This window comes from Stenella coeruleoalba (genome assembly GCF_951394435.1).
Source record: "Stenella coeruleoalba genome assembly, chromosome: 10".
NCBI classification, from domain to species: Eukaryota; Metazoa; Chordata; class Mammalia; order Artiodactyla; family Delphinidae; genus Stenella; species Stenella coeruleoalba.
In genome coordinates this window covers 1,862,616-1,870,668 of record NC_137156.1, presented here as the reverse complement: position 1 = coordinate 1,870,668, position 8,053 = coordinate 1,862,616, and positions in this window count along the sequence as shown.

The window sequence follows — 8,053 nt, the reverse complement described above, 5'->3', positions numbered from 1 at the left end:
CTCTATTAGCTACATAAATAAGCCCTGCGCTGCATTTCCCTCGGATCTAATTTGCCGTTTTGATACACACACACACACACACACACATTCTCTTTGCTTAATGGAAGGCCAAGGAGCTTCCGTTCTCAGACAACCCGAGGCCAAATCCCCGCGGTTCCATCCGCCTTCCTCGGCCGCCCCCATTTGCTGTATGCATCCCTGCTTTTTGTGCCCGGGGTTATCTGTGCTCATCTCCTGTCCTCTGGTTTCCCCCGCTCTCCTGAGACCCCTAGCCCCCTACCCTCCACTCCCAGGCACGGTCCCGAGGGGAGGGTAGAAGTGAGGACGGTCCCAAGGGGGCGGGATCACAGCCCCTGGAATGTTTAACCGCTCCAAATGCTCCAAAGACCAAACAGAACAAGATAGCCCTCAACAGGATGTGAACAGACTAGAGTGGGTTGGGGCAAAGCGTGACGGCAGTTGGCACATTTGATCGCAGGTGGCCTTTCCTGCCTAACCGCTATGAAATTGGACCTTCAGCGGCAGCCACGGTGACTATAACTTAGGTCTCAGAATAGCGTAGCTGCGGGTGGAGGGGTTGTGATGTTTAGGGCTGCGTGTCCCCACCCCGTCTCTGTGCTCCTCGCCGGACCGCGAGGGCAGGAGAAAGCTCCCTGGCGGCGGCCCAGTTTCCGTGGTGCTAATTGTCCTTGAACTGGAGACGAGCACATTCTCGGGGGTGTCACTTGTCGCCAGCCCGTCTCCCTCTGCCGCTGCACCTGTTTCAGATCTGTCACACGGGCCATCCTATTTTCTCCTTTTAAAGAGGCAGATTGCCCGCTGATGGCGTAACTGGAAGAGTCTCCCTTGGGGCCCTGCAGAGCCCTGCGGCTGGGCAACGTCTCCTGCTCAGAACAGAGTTTTGCTTGGGAACGTGCTCGCGCTGGGTCGGGGAGGGAAGGCAGGGATGGACTTCTCACTTAGAAGAAAAGACGTCTGGATCGTAGGCAGCGTGTGCCTTCTCTCGTCTCCCATCCTCTGGCGTGTGCTCAGGTCCGTGATGACACGGGGAGGTCGCAGACAGGCGCCTGCCCTTGAGGACACGCAGGTAGTAACGTCGTCACCTTTAACTGTGGCGGATCTGTGTTACTGTCCTATTTGAGTGTTTCCAGCCAGGGAGTGGGCTTGCCCTGCAGCGGGGAGGCATGTCCCGTCTCAGGTCTCAGTCCTCGCCCCGGACGGCCTCCTTGGGGGCTGGGGTGAGGGGAGGCAGCTGGCGCACTTCATATGTCAACCTCTCCACCAACTTTCGGGGAATCTGGAGACAGCCATCCCTGACGTGCACTATTTTTGTCTGTGAGAGCTGAGAATAGTGTCAGCATCCCTTCTTCTCTTACCTGTTATGTGACTTAGGAAAACAAAATAGCACAAAAGCAAAGCATCGTTTCCCCTTACAAAGAAGCCTATGCAAAAGCAGTGTCTGAAGAGTGATCACCTCTTCTGACAAAGCTACCGAGCACGGCCTGCCGTGACTTTTCCTTTGAACCGTTGCCCCATGATGCCTTTCCTGTGATGCCGTAGCTGTCCTAGGAATGGAATTCTGTCAGGAAAACAGTGGAATTCTGTAAGCATTCAGATTCTAAGGAGTTTAGCTCTTCCCAGTAGAGGGTATTCATATCTGGGAAATCAGTTCTTTCTACATATTTAACTCTTTTATCAATTAACATAGATGAATTATTTTTAAGACGATATAAGGCAGTTTAGCAAATACTACAGGGAGCGTGTTGGATCCTTGTTCCCACAGGAAGTGGACTGACAACAGCGTCCCCCATCTTTCTCATCACCATCTCCCCCATTCCAGGGACCCCTCCCATGAAACCTTAATACCACAGATGCACTGTATTCATGTTCGTGTATTATAGGTGTATCTGTGCTTTGCACATAAGAAGAGTAAGATTTTTTTCACCCCTCCTAAAGAATTAATTTTTACCTCCTTGGATATTCCCTGTATTGAAAATGCCTTAATTTATGGTTAAAAAATTTCTGCAGGGGAGTTGGGTGATATATCTCTATACCCGCATATAAACGCCTGATTTATATCTTATTCAACAAGAAACCACCATGGGGACTTCCCTGGCGGTCCAGTGGTTAAGCCTCCGCGCTTCCAACGTAGGGGGCCCAGGTTCGATCCCTGGTCAGGGAACTAGGATCCCACGTGCCACGTGGCACGGCCAAAGCCCAAACAAAACCAAACAAAAGCAAACAAGAAACTATGAGCTCTTCGTCCTGGTGGTGCGCAGAGGACCCAGAACTCAAGGAGTCAGGCTTTCGTGGTGGCCCTGCGCCTGTCCGTGCACCTGACACGATATCTGTCGCTGTTGCCCAAGCGTCAATCATTTTTGGCTGTTGAACACACCTCCAATGGGAAACACTGTGCGCTTTCATCATGCACGTGGAAAAGAATGGGTTACTCCCCGGCCATGAGACGTGGCCTCCAGGTGTTTCCCAGAGGAGAGGCTGACAGACAGCTGGGCTAATTAGGAGTGCTTTGGGTGTGTTTTTTTTTTAATTAATTAATTAATTTATTTATTTTTGGCCGGGTTGGGTCTTCGTGGCTGCGCGTGGACTTTCTCTAGTTGCAGCGAGTGGGGGATACTCTTCGTTGTGGTGCGCGGGCTTTTCACTGTGGTGGCTTCTCTTGCTGTGGAGCATGGGCTCTAGGCACACAGGCTTCAGTAGTTGTGGCACGTGGGCTCAGTAGTTGTGGCTCACGGGCTTAGTTGCTCTGTGGCATGTGGGATCTTCCCGGACCAGGGCTCAAACCCGTGTCCCCTGCATTGGCAGGAGCATTCTTAACCACTGCACCACCAGGGAAGTCCCTGGAATCATGTTTTTGATGTGCTTATTCTAGATTTTCAAATACACAATAACATACACATATATAAATTTTAAAAAGGGTTTGTTAGTTCACAACCGAAAATCACCCCAAACCCCTAGTAAGGAGGTGATGCCACCTCAGCCGCTGGACGCTGGCCTCGGGGCGCTGTGTCCAGGTCTTTGTCCTGGGCCACTGGACACTTTGGGCTTTATTTCTCACTTTCTGCCCCAAACGTAGAGATGATAACAAAGATGGGGGGGTGATAAGCAGACAGCAGTGGAGAGAAGAGAGGCCCAAAGTCTCCGCTCTGGACACAGACACATAGAAAACCCCTAACAGGTCAAATTCAGCCAGTGCCCCTCGCGTGCTGGCCCCGGTTCTCCCTGCCATCGCTCCTGAGGTCCCAGCGGAAAGCGGCGCCGAGTCAGGAGCTCGAGTGCAGATGCTGGGATTGTCCTGGCAGTCGACTTCGGGCAGTGGGGGTGGGAGCGGGGGCGGGGCCCGGGGGTGTGGAACAAGGGAGCCCCGAAGGCTGCATAGCCCCCTGCCACTCCAAGGGCCGTCCGCAGGGTGACAAACCCCCAGCATTTTCAGTTGCGTGCGGGTGAACGGCACCCGTCATTTACAACTTTTGATCAGGGAAAGACGTCTGATTGGCTAGTCCACTGACCGTGTGCAGACGACAGGCTGCCAGCCCAGACCTGCGGCGAGAGCGTGGCTCCTGGCTCCGTGCACCCGGGATTCCAAGGAGCGCAGGCCACTGTGGCGTTTCCATGATGGATGGGATGTTAAAGGAGGTCAGGGGCCTGGGAAGCATAGCTCCCGAGAGACCTTGGAGGCCAGCTGACCCAGGTCCTTCTCTGAGGGAACTCAAAGCCCAGGAGAGGTAAAGGGGGCCTGTCCCAGGGTCGCTGCATCGAGACTGTCCTTTCCCCACATCCAGCCACGTCCAGGTCAGAGGCCGCCTTCTTCACAGGGGCCTGGGCCACCCTAGGCGAGGTCGCTGTCAAGTTCCTGCTGGCCGTTCCCACGCGGACCCGGCACGGCAGCCGTGGGGCAGCCCCTGGACAGCGGGCAGAGGTCCTGCAGGCCCCTGGCAGGGTAGCTGCCCGTCAGCCGGGCCCTGGCCTCTGGCCTCGGTGCCGCCCCTTCCTGACTTCCCTGCTCTCCAGCTGCTGCCCTGGGAGCAACACCCCAGGCCTCAAGCTGGGAGCTGGGCTCTGTGTGACAAGGAGCCCGTTGGAAGCTCAGGTCGTGACGGGGTAGACTGATGCCCGGTCCGTGGTCAGGAGTCAGGAAATTCTGAAAAGAGGCAGAGACCAGGCTGCAAGTGAGGGGTGTGTGAGCCCAGCCTCTGGTTTGTCTAGTGGACCTTTAGCTTGCAGGGTTTGCATTCCAAATGGGAGCAGTGAACACGGATGTCACCTTTCCTTTCCTTATGTTTGTTACACCGTTTAGGGCTTATCCAAACTAAATTAGGAGAGGAGTAAGTGTAGAAATGAGTTATAAAGATAAGATTTTAATTCTTTTTTTTATTTTCTGTGTCCCAAAGAAAGTTCTCTACCTTCTGTACAACGTAGACGCTTATGATGGTGCATCCCCTTCCAGCCCTACGATTCTAAGTTGAGTTGTGCTGTGTTTGGGGCATGGCAGGGCACAGGCGGAGCCCTGGGATGTTGACCGTGGAGATCTGACAGGCAGACTGTAACCCCTGCCAGGTGCTGCTCTACCCTGGGCCTGTCCCAGGCAACCTGTCAGTTCTGGGGCCCACGTCCAGCTTGGGTGTCTTTGAGTCCAATGTATATATGGTTTGCAGGATGTTTCCCCAACCTGAAAGGCGTTTGAGCTCCCTCGGATGCCAGGGGACAGGAGGGGAGGTAGCAGGAAGTGAAGAGTTTACGCGGAGCTTCCAAGTCTCCTAGAATCTGCCGAAGAACCTGGCCCTCCCCTGAATCTCTCAGGCCTCTACAGTTCTCTGCAGAGAGCTTTAGAAAGCACCACGGGTGTGGTCTCAGAAGACACTTATCACGCTGTCCAGCCTGAACCCTAAGGAGGGTCCCAGCAGCCCCGGGGGTTTTCACAAATGGTCCAGAGAAGGAGAGGCTGGGCCAGCCAAGGGGAACACGTGATGAATCTACGCTGTCCAGCTCTGTCTTTCCCTGGGACCAGCAGTTCTCAGAGTGAGGTCCCTGAACCCACCAGGGGACCCTAAGACTCTTCTAGAGGTCTGCACGGTCAAAACTATTTTCTGTTCTATTCTAATATTTTTGCTTTTTGCACTGCCTTGACATCTGCACTAGTGACAAGAAGGCAGTGGTGGGTAAAGCTGTTGGCACCTCCACACAAAATCAGGCCGTGGCACCAGAGTGTACTAGTAACCACAGCACTTTTCACTGCCAGACACTCAAAGCTTTAGTTTTCGTTTTTAAAGAGCCAGGTTTCCTTAAGAATGTACTTGGTGAAGCAGGAATATAAACGCATTTAATCAGCCTGTAGCAGGGTCTAAGGATTCATGTAAATCTTTGTGCCTAGATTCTATATTAATTTCCTCAGGGAAGAATCACTGAGCTCCCACTGAATGAAGGAGTTCCAGTAGTCGTTGCCGAATGCAACTCCGTTTGGAGGGCAGACACTTGAGCCCCAAGGACCAGGGAAGTTTCCCTTACTGATGGTCACTGATGGTCTCAAAAAGAGGCAGAATCTGATGAAACGAGACCATTTATTTAAAGGGTACACATGGTCTGCAGCTCAACACGCCTACACAGAGGTGTTTATGTCAGGGTCTTCCTTTAGACTCCTTGGCGATCTCTACTTATTTCGAAATTTAAAAATGGATAACGACAAGCGTAAGGTCTCATTTCTTCCTAACCTTCCGGAATGAGCATGTTTAATTGATGGGATAATATAGGTAAGTTTCTATATTCTTAAGGCTGTGTTTGCACTTTACCTGCTTAGGATTTATGCTTTAAACTAGGGTCTGTGTATTTACCTATTTTATTTAACAAACATGTAAATGGCCCTCACTGTGCGCCAGACCCTGTTTCAGGCACTTTACGGATATGAACTCATGTAAACCTTGTGGGCACTGCTTCGATCAGCTCTAAGGATGGTAGGATCACTAGCACTTATGTTGTGTTTGTCATGTTCCCGGCACTGCGCTGAGCACTTTTCATCCCAGTTAATCCTCACAGTGATCCATGAATTTGGTATAGTTATCATCTCTGTTTTGCAGATGAGTAAACTGAGGTCAGGAACTTGCCCAGAGTTATGCAACTATACACCACGATCCCTCTTTTTGAAGGGATTAGTTAGCCCAGCACACGAAACAGAGAGCTAGGTTTATTTGTAGACCAGTTAACTGGAATTTATTTTTCAGAAATTAAACATTAAGTATTTGAAAACCACCTCTGATGAATTTTCTAAGGACAGTTTGTATTATCTTCACATTATCTGAAATACATTTCACCTTTGGTGATTGTTTTGTTTGGTTGTTCTATTCCTTAATGCAGGGGTCCCCAACCCCCGGGCCTTGGCCCGGTGCCAGTCAGTGGCCTGTTAGGAACCAGGCCGCACAGGAGGAGGTGGGGGGAGGGGCGGGCGAGCGAAGCTCCATCTGTATTTACAGCCGCTCCCCATCCTCGCTTCACCACCTGAGCTCCACCTCCTGTCAGCATTATGGTGAGTTGTATAATTATTTCATTATATATTACAATGCAATAGCAATAGAAATAAAGTGCACAGTAAATGTAATGCGCTTGAATCATCCCGAAACCATCCCCCCTCCCCCACCCACATCTGTGGAAAAATTATCTTCCACGAAACTGGTCCCTGGTGCCAAAGAGGTTGGCCACTGCCTTAATGCAAACGCAGCCAGACTGGGTAGATAGACAAAAACGGGCTAGTTTCTTTTTCTCAGCCAATTGAGGCTCTTCTCTGGAACCAATGTAACAGTGACCTCCAGTGGGAAGAAGTTACAAAAGTTACTGCAGCCCTGCCATGAGGCCAGAGCAGCTCTGGGTAATCCAGTTGGTTTTTAAAAATTGTTTAAGTAATTAATGATTTAACTGAAGTATAGTTTGGTTTACAATATTAACTTCAGATGTACAACATAGTGATTCAATGTTTTTATAGGTTATACTCCATTTAAAGTTATTACAAAATAGTGGCTATATTTCTCTGTGCTGTACAATATATCCTTGTTGCTTATCTGCTTTATACATAGTAGTTTGTTAATTCCATACCCCTTATTTGCCCCTCCCCCTTCTCCCTCCCCTTTCATAACCACTAGTTTGTTTTCTATGTCTGAGAGTCTGTTTCTGTTTTGCATATCCATTCATTTGTATTATTTTTTTAGATCCCACATATAAGTGATATCATACGGCATTTGTCATTCTCTGACTTATTTCACTAAACATAATACTCTCTAGGTCCATCCATGTTGTTTCAAATGGCATTATTTCATTCTTTTTTAAGGCTGAGTGATACTCCATTGCATATATATACTACATCCTCTGTACCCATTCATCTCTTGAGGGACGCTTGGCTTGCTTCCATATCTTGGCTATTGTAAAAATAATGCAATTATGAACACTGGGGTGCATGTATCTTTTCAAATTAGTGTTTTTGTTTTCTTTGGCTGTATACCCAGGAGTGGGATTACAGGATCATATGGTAGCTATATTTTTAGCTTTTTGAGGAATCTCCATACTGTTTCCCACAGTGGCTGCACCAGTTTACATTCTCACCCTTCCAGTTGTTGAAACCAATGTCTTGAGGCTGCCATCAGCCTGTCCTCAGCCTGTGATTCCTGGACAGAGGAGAAGCCAGGAAACAAAACATTGGAACTAATGATTTTCTCAAACATATAACAAGGCTGAAAAATTATACACTAAATGCTGTTTGTCAGCATGCCATAAGATACTTAATTTGTTTGTTATACAATACACGACAGTTTCTATACTCTCTGTACTTTATTAATCATAGTTAAGTCCTGACTATTGAGTGGAATTGAGTTTCCACTGAAGATAGTGGATGACAGATCAGGAAGGTGGATAAGCCGGGCTATCTTGTTTAGCTTTTACAGTAGAATTGATACGTGGTATTTTTGCAGGTGCTTGTACTTAATAGTGAGGCGCTGCAAGGTGAGCCGTTTTTGCTGTGCACATGGTTTAGTGTAAGACCACAAGCTTGGATTTC